Consider the following 21,108-nt stretch of genomic DNA (forward strand, 5'->3'; position numbering starts at 1 on the left):
AAGAACAAAAAGCTGGTGCCTAGTCACTTCATCTTCTTATCCCAGTGCTTGGAAGAATGTTGGGTCTTCAAAGATTTATGGAAGGGTAGGAGGAGAGGAGCCTACCAAACTTCAAACTCCTGCTCCGTAGGGCAGGAGCTGCCACTGAAAAAAGCAAGCTTCCTAGCTCCCATCAGATGGCAATATTTAAGGGAAGGGTCTCTATTGGCTTTGCAGGGAAAGGTGATCCCACAAATAATCTAGCCCTGTGACATATAGGAATTTAAAGGTGATGACCAGAACCTTAATTTGCATCTGGAAAAAAACCTGGAAGCCAGTGCAGCTTTCACAACAGAGATGTTACATGGGCAGATCTAGGATCTTCTGTTACTGTGTACAACAGCAAATAGCACTGGACAATTTGTAGTTTGCTGATTTTTTATAGAAAACTGCAGGCCTATAACCTTGGACTGGAAACAAGCATAATTGAAGACCAATTGAATAAATTAATTAATGAGTGAAGACATTGTGGTATTGGAATAACATTGCTAAACACTAGTTAACACTAATTAAATAAACCTTAGATAACACAAAAACACAAATCTTTAAGATGATGTTGTGATAACTCCATAGTTTAAATTTAAATTTTGCAAATGAATATATTATTTTATCTGTCCTTAATCTCCTGCCATTCAGTTTCATTAGATAACTCCTAGCATTATGAAATAAATAGAAATAATCTTAAACTCAATTTTTAATGTATTCTGTAATTATATGAACCAGTATTATATTTTCCCATTGCTTACCTTTTCTAAACTAGAAATCTCCTACTGCTGTATCAGAAAGGAAGTGGATTGAATGGATGCATATATTCATGTTTATTTCTACACACACACACTTTTTTTTTAACTGTAGCCCTACCTAATGCTAGTATGTGGCTTTGGCCACATCTCCCTGGAGGAAACACATTCACCCAAGGAGAAAACAACAGCAACAATTGCTGTTTTATTCCATGACTCCTGAGTTTATTTAGATTGTTTACTGAAAGACTTGAAAAAAATAGTTTGAATGTTGGTATTAATGGCTACCTTTGGATGACATGACAAGTTAGAGCTTAGCTGCAAATACTCTACTTCCTAGTTCCTTCACCCTGGAATGGATAATGAGCTGTCCGTTGTGCTGTAAAAATTGGCTTGTCATGTTGTAAAAAGGAGAAGTAGGGGTTTCTTCCAGATGGACCTAAAACAAATACAAGTTTCTTTACTTGGCTTCATTTTCACATCCAGAAAATTCAGTTTCAGATTATGAAGAAACAGGCAGGTACAATAGTCATATGATGTTAAGGAAGAAACCAATGGCACAAGTTATTTGTAGTTAAATTATTAATTTGTCTTATCAATTCTCTATATGTAATGTTCCCTATACTTTTTCTGTCTGTTGGTTGCTGATAATGAATGAAGGCATGCTGATTCTTCTTCAGTACGTCTTACTTTTCTGTCTGTCCATTAATGTAGCATTTAATATTTTCTACTAATTTACCAAAAGCTATTAAACTAATTTGTTGTTTCCCAATTTTGTCTCAATTTTTTTAAAAATCAAATGTTAACACTGGCTATTTCCCACTTATACCCTGCAGTATATTATAAAGTACAGTATATTAAGGTCTTTAATTTGTAGTTTTTTCTGTTTATTCTATTATCACAGTCTGAGAAAATATATATTGCATATCTTCTAAGATATATATAAAATGCACAATTTCTGCAATCTTCAGTTCACTTTTAGTACTGCTTTAACACTCTCATTAGCATGTAGTCTATCTTCCCTGCTGTTATTTGGCTTTTAGTTCTTTTAAAAGTATTGTCAGACTAAATATTTTTAATACTTATGGAATACTCTCTACATCCTACTTTGCCTAGAAATGCATTTGGTTTCATTCTAATTTGTAGAATATTTCCATTTTTTTAATTAAAGAAATTCATGCTGGTGCCTTATAGGTCTTAAAAATAAATTGTTGATTGAATGAATGTTAACTGAATCTTTTAATTTTTAGGATTTTAAAAGTTTTTAAATTATTATTAATTGGATCAAATTGTTTTATTGTGTATTCCTTGTTTGTTGTGAGCCGCCCGGAGTCCACGGAGAGGGGCAGCATTCAAATCAAATCAAATCAAATCAAATCAAATCAAATCAAGTCAAGTCAAGTCAAGTCAAGTCAAGTCAAGGCAAGGCAAGGCAAGGCAAGGCAAGGCAAGGCAAGGCAAGGCAAGGCAAGGCAAGGCAAGGCAAGCCAAGCCAAGCCAAGCCAAATCAAATCAAATCAAATCAAATCAAGTCTTCCCTAATCTGTGATGTGGATTCAAGCTGAACTTCAATTGTAGCGCAAGTCACATTCTTTAAAATATTTTGTAGAATTTTGGCCCTCTGAACTTTTCTATTTAACTTCTTTTTATCATCCTCCTCATTTTTGAGGCAATGTTTGACTCTCCTGCCAAATACAATACTTATATATGCAGTATTCTCTTTGCCAGCTTTGTTGTTAATGTTTCTAGCTAGTAGTTTTCTGCTCATTTGATTACTGTGTTCTGGCTGAATGAAATGTTTTATCTCTTCCTATCATTGTTTTCTTTTCTTATGAACAATTTTCATGTTTTGTGAACAGAGTCTGAGAGCAGAGACTATGCTTTATTTATTGAGCAATAAACCTGTTTAGAATTTTTTTTGGATGAGAAGTGCAGTACAGATTATTTAAATCAAGAAATGAGCTTTAAATTCTGTACACAACTAAGCTGTTCAAATCCCAGCAAAACCTTTATGTTGGACTGCCACTTCCACACTGGAATAGTAGAAGGCTTGTGATCATAGTTCCCTCTAAGCTGAGCAGTGAGCAATCGCTCACTTAAAAATCATCATCAACTCAGAGTTTTCCAAACCTGCCCAGAAGCCGAGAGGGAAAGAGTGAGAGGGAAGGAGAGAGAGAGAGGAAGAGAGGAAGAGAGGAAGAGAGAGAAACAGATAGAAAAAAGAGAGGAAGGAAAAGAGAAAGAAAAAGAATGGGAGTAAGGAAGAGAGAAAGAAAATCAAAATCTAGTTTGAAAGTAGCTCAACTATTTAAGTGACATTTTGATATTGATAGAGTTGCCCTATTATGAGCTCACTGTTATAGACACACAGTACAGTATTTTATTTTGAAATTCTCTGAGGCAAAACAGGGTGGGTTTTTTGTTTGTTTGTTTGTTTGTTTATTTATTATTTCTGTGCTGCCCAGTCCCAAAGGGACTGCCGCTCAGACACTATACTTTTCCGCCCACCCCAAAAAAAATTAGAGGGAACACTGCTTGTGATAGTGATTATTGCAAATGAAATGTCTTTGGATTTTTCTAAAATTGCATTTTAGAAATACTTTAGCCAAGTACATTACTTCTAAATCTGTCAGTAGAATTCTGAGAACAGTGAGCACGGGTGGATATAATTTGAAGAATAGAATTTCTTTCTTTCTTAGCTCCATCGGTCGGAATATTGATGCATTCTATGGACTTTCATTGTTTTAGTCTATCATGCAACCAAGTCAAGCAACTTTTAACCAGTTGTATACGAAAGATGTTTGCAGTTTCCTTCTGTCAATGCCAGAAAAACAGTCGAATCGCTTAGAGCTGGATGTCGCCTGTATTTATTTTGTTTTTGTTTCAAAGCTACCTTCTGCTTCAAGTAGCTCAGGCTGATGAGCCAAATTGTAGGTCTGGTATGAAGCTCCTCCCCGGGGGTACAGAACAGGAAGAGGTGGAGGTCAGAGGGAACTGCTGGAGTTCCTTGGTTTGTGTGTGAGGCCGAGTCCCGTTACCGCTTTACTCTGCGTGTGTCTTATATTACAGCAATGCTGCCTGCACATCAGTGGCCAGAGAGAGAAGGGAGGAAAAGCCTGTTTACACAGACTACAAACCGCCTGGGGAATAATGCAGGAAAGGAAGTGAGCCGGCTCTCTGTCTGACTGCTCTAACTTCCTGCTCGCTCTCTCTCTCTCTCTCACACACACACACGAGCAAGGGGGGGGGCGGGTGGAAGGGAGAAAGAAACAAGGGGGGAAAATCAGGATCTCATTACAAGAGCAACAGAGCGTTTTAGAGGACTGTCAAGCATGGAAAACCGGAGGATTCTACGCAGCTCTCTTTAAAACGGCCAGAAGAGACTGGAGAGAAGCCCACCGGACCAGGCACCGGGTACGTAACTCTAAAGTTGGGAGAGAATCTGGAGGCGAGGAAAAGAGCTTGGGGGGGGGAGACAGGTGGGAGCCGAATGCCAACGCAACGCTTCTGGGTTGTTCTCGGGTCCAAAATTACTTTACTTTCCCCAATGAAACGCCAGGAGGGTCGTGTGCCCAGGAGGAGGGCAAGGGGGAGAGGAGGAGAGGAAGGGACCCGAGCCGTGCGTGCGTGAGGTTTTTGAGGCCAGCGCACGGGCCCCCCGAAAGTTTTGGGGTGACTTCATGCAACTGGCGAAGTGCCATCTGGCGCTGAATGTGTGCATGCGGCGGGGAAGGGGGAGAGATGGGGGGGGGGGGGGAGAAAAAATTCCGAAACGTTAATCCTCCGTTGCCGGAATGAGGGCGACTTAAAACACCCCCCACCCTCACGGGAAGGGACTCTGGAGACGACAGAATGGGATGAGGTGAGGGAACTGTGAGGAACCTCCACCTGCCGTTGGCCGACAGGGAAAGCAAATCTTTCTTTGGAGGCGGGGAGGCTTGTCTTAACGGGGCTAGCGGGATGGGAGGGGGTCGAAGTCCTGCGCCTGCAAGGCGCTTCTAAGGGAGCGCGGCGGCCGCGGAGGGCCCTGTGGTCGTTCTGTTTGGAGAAAGGAGCTTTGGGGTCAGCGGCGCTTGTGGAAAAACGTGGGAGGGGGGAAGAGAGAAAGCGCGCCTGACAGTTTGGTGGAGGAGCTGCCTTTACACCGAAGGAGCGCCGACGGCCGTCGCGAGCCGACTCCGTCCGGCGTGGGAGGGGAGCGCGTTTGCGTGTGTTCCGGACCTAACCGAGGCTCGTGGCGATAATAGCTCGCTTGTAGGAGCCCCGGGGTGGTGTGCCTGTGTGTTTGGTAATTTATGAGGCGACGGGTTTGGATTGGCGGGGAGGGGAGGGCAGTACCCCCGGTCTGGAAATGAGGGAAATTTCTTCAAATTAAGTTTCGGGCTGCAAAGAGTGGAATGAGGCCGTCCAACCAAGGGGCTCTGAGGGGAGGGGAGGAAGTGGGGGGAGGGAGCGTTGGGAGAGTTTCTGGCTCGTCTGGAAACAGCAAAGACTAATTGCCATGCGCTTCCGGTTTGAAACTGGCAGCAGACAACATCTTGAAAATGAGTCACTGGGAGCTCACAAAGAAAACTCTGTGGTTTTTCTCCTCCTCAGGTTTATGCCGTCGCTCTTTTACGGTTGTCTTTGTGGTCTGGAGAGCCAAGGGAGCGAGCCAGGCTCCTTCCCCGTTCATCCGCTGCTTCCACTGAGCGGCCCCCATCGTCCATTTTAAACTTTTTTTTACGGTTCCACGAGAGGGAAGGGAGGGTGGGTGGGATGGGAGGTCGCGGAAGGGTTGTTTTCGGATCTGGCTTTTTGCTGAAGGTTGAGGGACCGTGATGCTTGCAGGAGGGGGGGGGGGAGTTCCCTGAATTTTCCACTGGTTGCAGGAAGGGAGCCCGTTTAGTCATGGCTAAGTAAGGTCTGCACACACCAACTAATCTCATTAGGCGTTTCCGTTCCCTAACACAGGAGGGTTTTGTGAAGCCCTCTCGGCCTTTTCTGCACTACTGTTGAAAGCGAGACAAGTTACATCTTTATTTAACAGGGATGGGGGTGGGTTGGACCAAGCTAATTTAACGCTCGGTTGGTCATGAGATCTTGAAGGGCTTTTTAAAGAGAAGTGAACGGCAGAAACAATTTCATTTTCCTAATCTTTGGTTTTGTAAATGTGGTTTGTTTAGTTTTAAAGCCTCAGCGTGCAGTTATGACATTTTGTATATCAGGATGAACTACTGTATGTGAAAGGATAATCTCAGTACAGATAAATAAAATGCTTATGTTAATAATAGATATGTTCATTTGGATCTCACTTTTTAAAACTGCCCTAAAATAGCAATCTGGTTACAAACTATTAATCTAAATGATATAATTTTACAGTAATTGCAATTTTACCATTTTGATGAATTTTCCATTTTAATATGTACATTATCATTTAAAACTTTTTTTTCTGTTCTAAATGAGCATTCTGGCACCAGATATTTTTCCAGCTCTGCTGCACAAAACCCCCCTTTTAAAAAAAATCCAGAACTTGAAACACATTAAATACATATGGAGATTATCATCAAACTGTTTTCTGAGAGTGTTTTAAGAAGTTTGTGTTTTTGCTTTAGATATCTGATGTGCAACCAATGAAACAGGCTATACTTCCCAGAAGTGTACTTGCTTGTAGAATCCCAAGGGGCTATATGGCATCTCAGAATGCTTTCATCCATAGAGTCTGTAATACTTTGCATTAGGGTTTCAGTGAGCTATTCAAGATATGATCTTACCAGGAATGGGCATCCCTTTTTTCCTCTGAGTTTAAGGATTGCATTCCTGCAGAAGCAATCAATTGGAGGCTGCACTGTATGCTAATAGTGGATTGATTGAAGCAAGCAGTGGGTAGCAACAAAGCCAAAGGCAATATGCAGTGATATGCTCTCTTTTTGGTATCCTTTTGCTGACTACTCTTTTTTCTTGTTCTCCTCACACAGCAAGCTGCCAGGGAAGCAATAAATTGCTTTTGACAAAGACAAAACAGCCAACAATTGGTACATGAGCTCATTTGGCAGTGGGGAACTCTTAAAACAGAACAGAAATGAAGTTTGCAGATCAATTCCACTTTGGTGCATGAAAATAGATGGGTGCCAAACTATACCTGTCTTAAAAGTAGAGTCTGAATCTTTGGTATAAGAGAGCAACATTGCTAAATGTTAAAAGTACTATAAAGTCCTAAGAGACCATACTGCATGTTCCATCTATATTGATTAATAGATTAATTTGCTACATTGATCTCTGACTAGCTACCTGAACAGAAAAGTGAAGGATCATTGCTGTTTTCTTCTTGCTTAAAAAACTTATTCAAACTTCAGATTTATCTTTTTAAATTGAAATTTTATCCTGAAAGTCATTATAAATCATATACTTGTGCTCCAGGATTCTAAGTGGAATTATCTGTAAAGTAGCCTTGTGAGATTTTGCTACTATTTCAATTTATATGTAACAAAAATGAAAGAGAAAGTGGAAGATACAATGTTCTTTTTAAAAAATATATCAGTTTCACATTTGTAAAATGAGTGGCTATATAATTTTGATAACAAATGAATTGCTAAATAAATATAATTTCCAGACTCCTAGAAATTAATACAATTTACAGGTTAATTATATGCAGTTTGATTTCTATGTTTTTCAGTTTCTCTTTCATTTAACTATTTGCATAATATAGCTAGCTTCTCTTGTAAGAGTACTGTATTTATTCTGTATAGAAGATGCATTTCCTTCTGTTTCCTTTTCTGGGTGCTTACTGTTTTCTCAATTAAATATCTTTACATGAAGTTACTGATTTCAGAGCTTTTCAGTCTTTGTTCCAAATTCTGAATACGTTTTATATACATTTGATTAGCCTGATTAGAGTTATTCTGTGAGGAGATACAATGGGCCACAAATTTAATAACTAAATAAAAATGATCTGATCATTCATAGATAGGCTATAGCCTTGCCTTCTGTTCACACATTCACATGATTCCAGAATAGAATGGTGAACTGATGGCTTGTTGACCTACATGTGAACACGCCTACTGGTGTATATTATTAATTTAGGCTGCAAAAAATATGAAGCAAGCTCTTTTGTATACATTCTACAGTACTTTAGTTTTCTTTTCTGATTACAGTTCTTATTATATATAAATTTAGAAATCATGTTGCAAGATTTTTAAATATTTTTAAATTGAGGCTTTGGGTTATAATTGGATGTTTCTATTTGTACAGTGCCTTCTATTAAGCTGTATAGCTCTAATCTATTGCTGAGAATCAGCTGGTTAGATAATACAATTTCTATTTTTATGTATTTTCCATGGGCTGCCTGCAAGAAATAAACTATTAGCTATGGTGGTCTTTGTTTTAATTTGTAGTAGAACTGCTGCAGGATATATTTTAACTGAATCATATACAATTTAATACGTGGCTTTATAATATAATACCTTTCACTTCCATAGCTGACTCATGCTCAAAATGTGGAAATTTATCTAAAATTTGAAGACTAAATATTGATTTTATGAGCCACATTTAGCACAGGTATTGTTTGGTTTCCAGAAAGAGATTGGCTGCTCCTCTGTGTCAATTGTAGTCCTGTAAAAAGCTGTAATGACATATTTGTCATACCTTTTTGTAGCAATGCTGCTTTGTTTTCCACAATCATTCTGTAGTCTTGAATGATGCACCAAGACAAATTCCTTGTGTGTCCAATCACACTTGGCCAATAAAGAATTCTATTCTATTCTATTTTATTCTATTCTATGTGAGTTCATTCTGTTTGAAGGTTCTGATTCAGCGAAATCCAACTAGTATATTTGAATCTTCTCAGGAACACTTAAAAGACAAGAACATATTTGTTATTAGGAATTTTGTTGACTTTAAAAAATAGTGTGTGACTATAGATTGGTCATAACATAGAGTAAAACATCAGAATACAAAAAAGGACATTGATTTTACTAAGCATCAAAATAAATTGCAATAATGCAGTTGCTAAAATTTATGTAGCTATATAAATGGGACAAACAAAAAGAAAGAAAGAAAGAAAGAAAGAAAGAAAGAAAGAAAGAAAGAGAAAGTATGCTTTTTAAAAAAATGTTCTTGCAGGATCAATCTTTAGGAACAGACTCTAAAAATACTCCAAAGAATTCAAAAATCTCAAATGAAGTACAGTATCTTAAGTCAGGTTGCAGTCCAGGTTTAAAATTTTCCACTGTTTAATTACTGTTTAGGGGAAAGCATTTACAGTTTACATTTAACTCTAAATTTTAGAAATTGAAATACATAATAAACTTTCAAACTTCACAGAATTTCCTTTCTAACAGGGAAGAAAACTGAATATGTCAGAGTGGGATTATTTAAATGAAAGCAAAAATTTGGTAATACAGGCAAAATATTGTAATGATTTATTTTACTAAATAACCTTTCTTGACATAGGTTAATTATTTGAACATGCATTCTGTATAAAAGCATAAACTGTTTTATTTGTTATATTAAATAACAATAATGCATTTTGTAAAATTTAAGAAAATTCACAAGAGCTTTTTATGCATTAAGGAGTCATAAATATCTTTATTAAATCTACTATTTTATATATTAATAACAAAAGGCTTTTTTGCTAGTGGTTTTAGGCTACGGTATATTGTATCTTAGGACATCTGCAAAACAGATTTTTATTGTAGTATAAATTTGTCTTAAGTGAAGTGAAAATATCATGCAACAATTCCTATGCAAACTTTTTTATCTTAGTCTATCAAACAACGGATTGTGTGCCAACCCTTTAAACATTTTATTATTGGTTTTTATTTATTATTGCTCTTCACTATGCACAAAGGCACATATTGCAGTAGAAGGTAACTTTCAGCTTTCCCATATCATGTATAGAAATATGTTTAGTGGAAGTGTTTTTCCCTTTAAGAATGTTTTAGTAATAAATTTATACACATTAACTTACATAAGTAAAATATATATAAGTTGAATATATTCATGGATTTATAATTTGCCTTTTTACAATGTTCTATAGTGCCCTAAATGTCAAGTACAATAAAAATATAATAAAATACCAGTAATTAAATGGTATAACTAAAAGAAAGCACACAACAGATTACAAATGTATGTGAAAATTAAGGGCAGAGTTTGACATTAAATGTTTGAATATGCCATATGCAAATTTATTTACAGACAATAAATGTATAGATGGACTGAGCAATAATTTGAGTCTGGCAATTTGATGCTGAGTTGAGAATTTTAAATAGCAAGAGCATTAGCAATAGCATTTGGACTTATATACCACTTCACATTGCTTCTACCACCCTCTCTAAGCACGGAAGGCTGAGTAAACCTTGACATACAGTGCATTCAGAGTATTCAGACCCTCTTCATTTTTGTCAATTTTCTTATGCTGAAGCCTGATCTACAGTTGTTGAAAATCATTTTTCCCCACGCAGTATCTCATTATGAGAAAGTGAAAACTAAATTTTTGAAATGTTTAAATTTATTAAAAATTAAAAAATCTGAAATATCACATTGGCATTCAGACCCTTTGCAACAACACTTGAAATTTAGCTCTGGTGCCCCCATTTCTCTTGACATGTTTCTATGCCTTGATTGGAGTTGACCTGTGGTAAATTAAATTGATTGAACGTAATTTGGAAAGGCACACACCACTCTAGAAGATTTCACAGCTGACAGTGCATATTGTAGCAGAGCAAAAGACATGAAGACAAAGGAATTGCCTGCAGAGCTCAGAGACAGGATTATTGCAAGGCACAGATCTGGTGAAGGCTACAATTAAATTTATGCTGCACTGAAGGTTCCTAAGGGCACAGTGGCCAAGAATCACTGACTGGACTCCAGAGATCCTGTGTGGGAGATGGGTCAGAGTTCCAGAAGGACAACCATCACTGCAGCCCTCTACCAATCTGAACTTTATGGCATAGGGGCTGTTCTGCCAGCATGTTTCAACCACCCATAATTACAGGGTAATTAGTTCAGGAAGACACACACCACACGATAAAAGGAAAACCCAAAAGTTTTTATAAACAGAAAAACAGAAACAGCTCCCTTTTTAAATGTCAAAGGGATTTTCTGGTACACACAAGGCACAGGTTAAATGCAATCCAATTGCTCATCAACTAACTGGGAAATTGAGTCCAATTTTAAAGTCCAGAGAGTCCACACACAATCTTGAACAGCACAAAAACCATGATCTTGACGAAACAATGAATCAGATAAACTGCCATGAGGTTAAAACACCAGGTTGCACTTTTATCTGTAGCACTAATTACAGCAGCCCCACGCAACCACAGGTGGCCTCATTTTCTCTTGTAATAATCCTTCAGTTGTTGTCTCCTATGCATCACTCTACGTATGCGTGGATGTGTCATTAATTCTTGTTCAGAATCCAAGGATGATACAGATGATTGATCTCCTGGGCTGTCTGCCAAACTCCCCTCTTCCCTGTCACTCACGCTTCCTTGGTCAGTGGAGGTTTCATTGGCAGATTCCATTGGGAGTAAAACAGGCCTGCGGCATGTGGATGTTTCCCCCACATCCACCTGCACATTCCTTGGGGCAGGAGCTGGGCCAGAGCTAACCACAACAGGGGCTAGATGGAAGCTTCTCCTCAGTGTAAAACACATGAAAGACTGCTTGGAATTTGAAAAAAAGCAACTGGAGAACTCTCTGATTGTCAGGAACAAGAGAATTGAACTGTTTTGCCTCAATTCTAAACATGTCTGGAGAAAACTAGGTACCACTCATCACCTGCCCAATATCATCCCAATAGGAAACATGAGAATGGCAGCATCATGCTGTGGGGGTGTTTTTCAGCAACAGGGACTTGGAGACTGGTGAGGTTTGAGGGAAAGCTGAATAGGGCAAAGTACAAGGATATCCTCAATGAGAACCTGTTCCACAGTACTCAGGATCTCAGATTAGGCCAAAGGTTAACTTTCTAACACAGGGGTCCCCAAACTTGGCCACTTGAAGACTTGTGGACTTCAACTCCCAGAATTCTCCAGCCAGCATAGCTGGCTGGAGAATTCTGGGAGTTGAAGTCCACAAGTCTTAAACTGGCCAAGTTTGAAGACCTCTGTTCTAACATGACAAAGAGCCTAAGCACACAACCAAGGCAACACAGGAGTGGCTTAGGGACAACTCTCTGAATGTCCTAAAGTGGCCTAGCCAGAGCCCTGACACTGGTTGAACATCTCTGGAGGGACCTCAAAATGGCTGTTCACTGATGATCACAACCTGACAGAGCTTGAAAGCATTAGCAAGGAAGAATGGCAGAAGATCTCCCAATCCAGGTGTGCAAAGTTTGTCACATACCCAAAAGACTCCTTGTAATTGCTGCCAAAGGCGCTTTACAAAGTACTGAGTGGAGGGACTGAATATGTATGTCAATATAATATTACAGTTTTTTCTTTTTAATAAATTTACAGACATTTCTAAAATTCCGTTTTTGTTTTGTCGTTATGGGGTATGAATATAGATTAATGAGGGGAAAAATGAATTTCAAGAACTGTAGAATCGGGCTGCAACATAACAAAATTGACAAAAGCGAAGGGGCTCAGTACTTTCCGAATTCACTTTATGTTTACAGTTTACTCTAACAATAAACAAATTATCTTTTAGTATAATTATAATGATGCAATGTTTAAAATTTTGTTAAACAAAATACATTCATCTAAAAGCTTGCATAATTAATATTTGCATATGTTACAGGAAATAGTTATTTCAATTTATTGTTTTAATTAAGTAATTTTGGTGTATGCTTATATGTACATACATGGAGTACACACGTATTTTTTAAAAAGTCAAAGTTGCATTACATGAAATTCAGTTCAACCAAGCATTACCACAGTTACATTTCAGTTTAATATCAGTAGAGGTGATGAGCAACTCCAAATTGCATGAAGTACACACACATTTTAAAAAAAATCAAAGTTATACCTTTGATTTTAACACGGAGAGGGACGGCATACAAATCTAATAAATTATTATTATTATTATTATTATTATTATTATTATTATTATTATTGTTGTTGTTATTATTATTAATAATAATATAATTAATATCAATATCACAACCATAGTCCAAACAATTCGGAGGTTCAGTTACGGCTGAGAGTCCATAATATCTGTTTTGAAATAATCTTATTAATAATCTGAACAAACAGCCAATAGCAACATCCACACATCCACAGTGTAGTTATACACTGTGTAAATAAATATTTTCTCTCAAAATCTTTAATATTCTACAGTTTCAGTAAACATGGATGAATCATGTAATTTATAATCCCAAAAAATCACAGTTGCAAATTTTATAATTGCCAATCTCTGTGAAAATAGTTCCCCCTTTGGAAGAACTAATATGAAGCCAAAGTGTTGGTCCAATTTCAATATTAACTACACTAAAATATTATACCTGTCTATCAGTTCTTTCAGTCTTCCCTGAAAGACTGAATCCAGATTTTTGTATGCAAATAATTTGTTCTATAGCTGAACCAAAAATGCACTGTAGGACATTTATTGCTTCTTTTATAGCCTTTGTTCCTTCATTCATTTACCTACCAAATCTCAGGTCCAAAATGAAGCCAGGACTGCTGCTATATTGTAGAGTCATTAGATATGTGAACATAAGTTCATTGACTGGGTATGTATAAATTTAATTTAGGAAGTGTTTTCTGGCTTTTACCTAACCATGCTTGACTGGAATAAAATAACTTACATTTGCTTTTTCAGCCAAGCTCCGCAGAAGAGAATCATAGGATTCTACAGTCCTGCACTGATATTATACAGGTAGTCCTCAACTTACAACCACAATTGGGAACATAATTTCCATTGCTAAGCAAGGAAGTTAAGAAAGCCACATCTAATTTTCATAACCTTTTTTTGCTACAGTTATTAAATTACCGGTAATCACTGCAATTATTAAGCAAATCATGAAGTTGTGAAGCAAATCTGACTCCCCCCCCCCCCCTTGACTTTTCTTGTTGGAAGCCAGCTGGAGTGTTGTAAATAATGATTGCATGATCTGGGCATAGTGCAACCATCATAAATACATGCCAACCATCCCAATTGTGATTACGTGACCATGTGGATACTGAAATTGTAGTAGAATACAGTCTGGATTCCCAGGAGGGACAGAGTGCATTTTAGAGAACCACGAGACAGCAAACTTTAGAAGTAAAAGAGTTAAGAAGCTTAGAAGTTAAACTCTTCCCTAGGCGCTCCATAAGCACTTTCAGAATACTGTATATGTTTAATGGTGTACGTAGCCTGCTTCAGTTTTCTCAAGCATTTTTGTCTATCAGTGAGGAACAATAAACTACAGAAATTTCAATGGGTCTTGGTTTTTGGAACCTGACATCAGTTGTGCCTAACGCATTATTTAATACTTATTTTATCCATATTGGTCCACAGTTTTTCACTTTGTCCATACATGTACATACCCCCACGCACTTACTGATTTGTACTTATGTTGTTCAGTAAAATGTACAATAAGATTAAAGAAAGACTATATATTAAAAGAATTTCAAAATAAGAAGTGACTTCTTTGTTTTCTAAAGTAAGTGAAAAATAGAATGTCTACTGTAGAAACTGCTTCCATTGTGACTGCTGACTCTAAACATTTTATAGAGTTCCAAACACAAATGGGGTTAAAAATAAAATATGGCAATAATACCATATTTTAAGATAAAAATACCAAGAAACAATTAAAGTATATCTAAAATATACTCTTCAAGTGAAAACAAAACTTTTCTGACCCTGAAGGTTGCTGAGATTCCTGCAGATGACATTTCTGAGGGTTGGGACTCAGAGGAAGCCCTCTATCACATATATTAATGAACAGACAGGCATCATTGGGAAAAAGCAATCATCCATATATATGAATCAATTGGGTTAAGAATAGGCAAGGAAACCAGTTGGTTTACCATATATAATATGCAGGTGTCCTATGGCAAACCAATTGGTGCCTATGTCTATTTTGACCCCCCAAGTAGAACACATTACCACAACCCAACTGGGAGGTGGTCAAAGCAAAGGCTGTAACAAAAGGTGGAATTATGCAAAGGTCTCCTAGATACAGTTGCTTCAAATAGGAGCTGTTCAAACAGGAAGTCCTTCTGTTTGAACAAGCTAAACGGGGAAGCACAGTCCCATCCAGAGCCATATCTCTGGAATGTGTTCACAGCCATTTTGTTTTGCTGGAATTGAGTCTAAGCCTTTTCCTACCTCGCCAAACCCTGAAAGCCTTAGTGCATTGAGACAGAACTTCAATGACATAGTGATAGTTATAGTTTATTAGATTTGTATGCTGCCTCTCTCCGAAGACTCGGGGCGGCTCACTTTTTGGGTTGGAATTCAAATATACAGCTGAATACAATCCACTTACTGATGATATTTTTATGCAAGTGACCTCTCTTAGCAACCTCATGGAGAAGTTGAAGTGTCCACTCTGAAAAGAGTACCACTGCAATTAGTATATTTTACTCCGAAGCCTTACAGATAATAGAGAAAAATATAATCGTGAAGGCTTCCAAGAAGTCAAGAAAAGATGGGGTTACATTTCTCCTATCCTAGTTCTACCACAGGTTATCCAGAAGCAAAATTAATATGAATTATATTTCCTACCTAGACCTAAACCCTTGAAAATCCAGAAAATTATTTCCTCTTGAGATATTTACAACTATAGCCTCCTCCAGGGCCAATAATATCCTTTCTCGTAACTTAAACTAGCTTACTGTTACCACCCCCCTGGGAAAGACAGTGATTAGGCTGCATGTGACAGAACTGCATGTGGAGAATCCTTTTAATTTTCTCAAGGTAATGGGTTCATACTTCGAAATAACCTTTAAAGATACAGCTTCTGCTATTTCATTAGAACTTGCCTAGCAAGCATCCATCTCCATGTGAACCCTCTAAATTCCTTATAATACCTTTTGCAGTTACTAAGAATTACAGTGTTCCCTCGATTTTCGCGGGTTCGAACTTCGCGAAATGGCTATACCACGGTTTTTCAAAAATATTAATTAAAAAATAATTTGTGGTTTTCCCCCCTATACCATGGTTTTTCCTGCCCGATGACATCATATATCATCGCCAAACTTTCGTCCGCCTTTAATAAATATTTTTTTAAATAAATTTTAATAAATAAACATGGTGAGTAATAATCTACATGGTTGCTAGGGGAATGGGAAATTGTAATTTAGGGGTTTAAAGTGTTAAGGGAATGTTTGTGACACTATTCATAGCCAAAAATAGTGTATTTACTTCTGCATCTCTACTTCGCGGAAATTCGATTTTCACGGGTGGTCCTGGAACGCATCCCCCACGAAAATCGAGGGAACACTGTATCTTCTAAATGCCCACAATATCTCTTTGAGCAGCCTAACAAATGTTCTTCCAGTTCATTCTTCCCAAAGGAGTTTGGGTCATGTTAAATAAGCCTCTCCAGCAGAAATCTTGTTGATGTAATAGCAGCATGCAAATAGTATTGCTGTTTCTCTGCCTCTATTACCATGATGCCTTCTCAAACCTGAGCTCCGTCTTCTATTTGGTTGGATTCACTCTTTCGTCTTTCACCACTGGGGAAATTAATATGAATTACACACATACCTGAGGTGTTTCCTCTGATGTTGCTCCTACCAGAGCTCCTCAGATAACTTCTTGGTTGCAAAGCAAAGAAAAGTTGTGCAATCCCATCCAATGCTGCTGCCATCTCCATATTCTAGGATGGGACTCAGGAATTCTTTGGAAGCCAAGAAAATCCATTAGGTATATGGGGAGTCTGGTTGAATTAATTGGCTTTTCCTTGGGAAGTTGGCAACATTGATTAATTCTATGACAATCACAGAGTGATTTGACTATAAAAAAACCTAGGTATTTCATCACATTATATCTGCTCATGACCTCCTAAATGAATTGGGACTCTGATTACCTGGGATTTCAAGCAAAAATTATGGATATCTATGAAGAACTACCTCTAGTAATCTGCAGATCAAGGCATTTTGGCTTTCCTCTATAAATCCAAATTCATTTCACTAGTTTTCCAGACTGTTTTTTTTTCTTCAAAAATGGTCTAGTGAACTGAAATAGGAATATGAATTCTGACCAATGTATGTCTGGAAAACTCTATAATAATTTACATCTCTGCCCTTATGGCAAATAATCCATTTATTTTAAATATAAATTCCAGGAGTAGATGAAGATATTCAAAAAGGCTGTTTCTTGAACCACTTTATATCATGGAATCAACTATATCTTTAAAATTTCATTATTAAAAAATACTGTTTTGCACCTTCAACTAATTTATTATGTCATGAACTTGGGCAAGCATTAACATATCAACGGAGAGAGCACTGTCTGCAAGAGGGAGAGGTAGTAGAAACTAGGAAAAAAAATCTGAAAATATATGCATATTTTTCTTTCAACATATTCCAACAATCCTTGTATTTGGGATTTCCAGTGATAATAGATATTCCAAAGTTTCAAAGAACTTCCCCACTATTCAGTATCTTTGGCTCTCAGCAGGATTAAAGTTGTGTTCCTTTTCTATTCCATTTAATATTTGTATAATTTGCTGTGAGTCATTCCGAGTCTCGGAGAGGGGCGGCATACAAATCTAATAAATAATAATAACAATAACAACAACAACAACAATAATAATAATTTACCTTCTGATGAGATAAATGAAATGGCTCAAGAAAATCAAAGCAATAAATATGATTAAAAGCTTAAATAAAATACAGATTTGCTAGATAAAAGGAGTAAAATAATTATTTTTCATTGAACCTATAAATATTTCACTGTAGTAAGATTACAGTGCAATAATTATAACTTTGTATTTTTGATCCTGCTCACATCTATGGTATTTTAAATTTGAAGAAAATGGCTGTATGTTAAGTCAGCAAAACAGTTATCACTGCCACATTGCCATGAGAAGACAATAATAGAGATACATATGGAAAATATAAAGATATGGTCTGGCTTTGAACCTGGAAGTTCTTTTGTATGCAAAGGAACGTTGTGCCAGTATATTACAAATGCAGACCATATGAGTGGGGCAGGATGAGAATTCTGTATGCATTTTATTTTATTATCATAAATTTTTCAAATCAGTAGATTTATGTGCTTTACCAACTGCTTATTTTTTTAAAAAATATTGAACAAGTAGGATTTAAAAAATTTTAGCAAGCAGGAAACATCTTCATTTCCTTCCTGTTCCCAATCCAGGAAATAGAATCCATGCACTGCATCAAACTTCCTGGTTTCGACTGTCTTATTGCAGATAATCTTAATGTACACATGGATGTGTACATCAGCTGAGTTCTATTTTAATCCTAATGACTTTATAGACAAATGCTCACCATTTTGCTCTTTGTCTTCAAAAAAACCCATAACTCTTCCAAGGACACTCCGATCATTTTTTTGACCTCAGACATTCCCTTGCCTTTCCTTGTATTCCCTGTTTTTTCTTAAATTTAGTTTTCTAATCTAGGTTGGTTGTATAAGAGAGATCCAGGCAAATCTGACACTCAAAGTGATATACTGTAGTTATGTATACATAATAATATTTTCTGTACACTTCTATATTCTTTCTTGTTACTCAGGGATTTTGTGAAGCTTTGACATTTTATGATTAAGTAGGCAACCCTATATAACGTGTGTGTGTGTTTGTGTGTGTGTGTGTCAGTGGTGACTCCTGGTGACTGCCTGAAAAAAGTCTGCCCTTTTCTTGGCAATGTTGTTGGAAGTGGCTTGCCATTACTTCCTTCCTAGGGCTGAAAGAGAGTGATTGGCCCAAGGTCACCCTGCTGGGCTTTGTGTTGAAAGTAAGAGTAGAACATATGGTCTCTTTATTGTAGCCTGGTGCCTTAATCATTGCACCAAACGGGCTGGCTATGTAATCCTACTCTAAAGTAATTTTCTCATAGGGTAATTTGCTCCCATATAAATGAAAGATTCTATGCACTTTAATGGATTATTTGGCTATCTTGGGTTCGTTTTTTCTCTCCCTCTCCCTCTCTCTCTTTGTCTCTCCCTCCCTCCCTAACCACACACACATTTATTAGCCTGCCTATGTCACAAAAAGTATATTAAGTTTTCAAGTGAAAAGTAATAATGTTTTTAAAATAGAAGGGGAAAATTACAGAAATTGAGATAAACATTAATGCTGCTAGCAAATATCAGGCTCTTCTGGATCAAATATACTAATATGCTATTAAAAGTTTGCCTGAATCTTCAAATTAAATAAAAATACCTTCTAAAAGCAAAATAAATCTTTTTAGAGTTTGGTGTTCTTGTGAAATTTCAGGTTTTAAAAAATGTTTTTCTGGATATCTTATGAGGCAAATCAGACAGTGACACTGAATGGAAAAGGAGAATGGTAAAAGTTGTCCTCTTTCCTCTTTGTTCTCACCCAGATATTTTGTTTTGTTGTGTCTTAAGTTATAATTGATGATAGGACTTGTAAATGAATTTGGCTGAACTGCTATGCTGCAATGTGGAATAAAAATAGCTGTCTTAAATAATGAGAAGTTTATCGCTAGGAGAAAAGCTTTTTTTAAAAAAGCAAAGAAGCATAAAAGCTGGAAGAATTTAGAAAATTAATAAATCTTATGATTTATCCCTTTAAAATGAAAGAGATGGATGGATGGATGGATGGATGGATGGATGGATGGATGGATGGATGGACGGATGGATGGATGGACGGAAGGACAGGCAGACAGACAGATTATATATATATATATATATATATATGGATTTGGAAACCAGCCTTAAACAAAATAAACACTTCATAATAATCAGCATGTCAATCCTTCTAATAATTATGATTTTAGAATTTTATATTTGGAAATCAGCCTTAAACAAAACACTTCATAAAAATCTCCATGTCATTCCTTCTAATAACTATGATTACACCAACCAATCAGATCACTGAAACATAATCACCCAATCTATTTGCTACATTCAAAACAAATCTCCACCCCCACACTATATACTAGGAAGAAATGACAGTTGCTAACATTCCATTTACAACAACACAAAGATTGGAACTTCAGCCTGATGATGGTGAATGTGATTTCGCCGCAACGTCGCATAGACATGCAAAACATTACACAGGGCAAAACCCGAACTCAGAACAATCTACATATATATATATATATATATATATATATATATATATATATATATATATATATATATATATATAGTTATATATAGTTATATATAGTTATATATAGTTATAGTTATAGTTATAGTTATAGTTATAGTTATAGTTATAGTTATAGTTATAGTTATAGTTATAGTTATAGTTATAGTTATAGTTATAGTTATAGTTATAGAAAGATATGGAGATAGGTTGATAGATAAATCCTACTTTTCTCATGCCAATTATGGCTTTTGCTCAGAGGGGAGCATCACATACTGCAACCTCATCCCAGAACCAATTAACAACTGGTTCACCCAGACCCGAAAATGTGAGAGTGCATGCAAAACCTTCCGTGCATGTATGCGGCATTGAAAAAATTGTGATTATATAGGGTGGCATAGTGCCAGGGAGGGTGGTCCATCTAAATCGGCAGCAGCCCACCTCTGCTTTTGCTTCTGTCTTGAGCAAAAGCTTCTGCCTTGATTAATTTACCAATCTACCCAACTAATTTTGTTTTTTATTATTTGCAGAAGCCATCTTGGAAAATGCAAGATAACTACAATTTCCAAAATATTTCCAATGTGTAGTACTGCAGGAGTTTCTATCTCTTAGCTATTATCTGTTTTTTTCAGAAAGAAAGCTCTGAAATATACTGCAATAGGCAGAAGTCCTGATTTAGATTTTATCTTGCTTTTTTATATTATTCTTTTTATTAGTTTATAATATAAAATACAAAAAATACAAAAGCAAATAATAGGGAATAATAGGGGATGGAAAATGGAAGGGAAAAGTGTAGAAAAGAAGACAAAAAGAAAGACAAGGAGTTGACTTCTGACTCCCTTTGGTGCAGTAAAATAAGAAGGCAACATCAAACCTCAATTTTTTACTTTTACATAATACTATAAACTAGCCATTTCTATAATAGCAAATCTATGTAATCAGTAAAACCCAAAATCAAAGTATCATTTTTTCCACCTTGAGCACAAAGTTCAGAAGTGGTTTCCAAGTAGAAATAAAAGTACAGTGATACCTCATCTTACAAACGACTTGTCATACAAACTTTTCGAGATACAAACCCGGGGTTTAAGATTTTTTTGCCTCTTCTTACAAATTATTTTCACCTTACAAACCCACTGCCACTGCCATAGTTCCCTCTAAGCTGAGCAGTGAGCA

The 21,108-nt window shown here is 36.7% G+C and overlaps 1 protein-coding gene across 3 annotated transcripts in view; it reads left to right on the plus strand.

Annotated features, from left to right (window-relative positions):
- The first annotated feature begins 3,699 nt into the window (after positions 1-3,699).
- ELK3 (ETS transcription factor ELK3) overlaps positions 3,700-21,108 on the plus strand; it is a 54,826-nt gene continuing 37,417 nt past the window's right edge. The window contains exon 1 of one of the 3 annotated variants that reach the window (XM_070755861.1): positions 3,700-4,193. The gene's annotated coding sequence lies outside the window, so the exon portion shown is untranslated. The remainder of the gene's footprint in view (positions 4,194-21,108) is intronic. The other 2 variants (XM_070755862.1, XM_070755863.1) reach the window with 2 other exon arrangements.

This window comes from Erythrolamprus reginae, chromosome 6 (genome assembly GCF_031021105.1).
Source record: "Erythrolamprus reginae isolate rEryReg1 chromosome 6, rEryReg1.hap1, whole genome shotgun sequence".
NCBI classification, from domain to species: domain Eukaryota; kingdom Metazoa; phylum Chordata; class Lepidosauria; order Squamata; family Dipsadidae; genus Erythrolamprus; species Erythrolamprus reginae.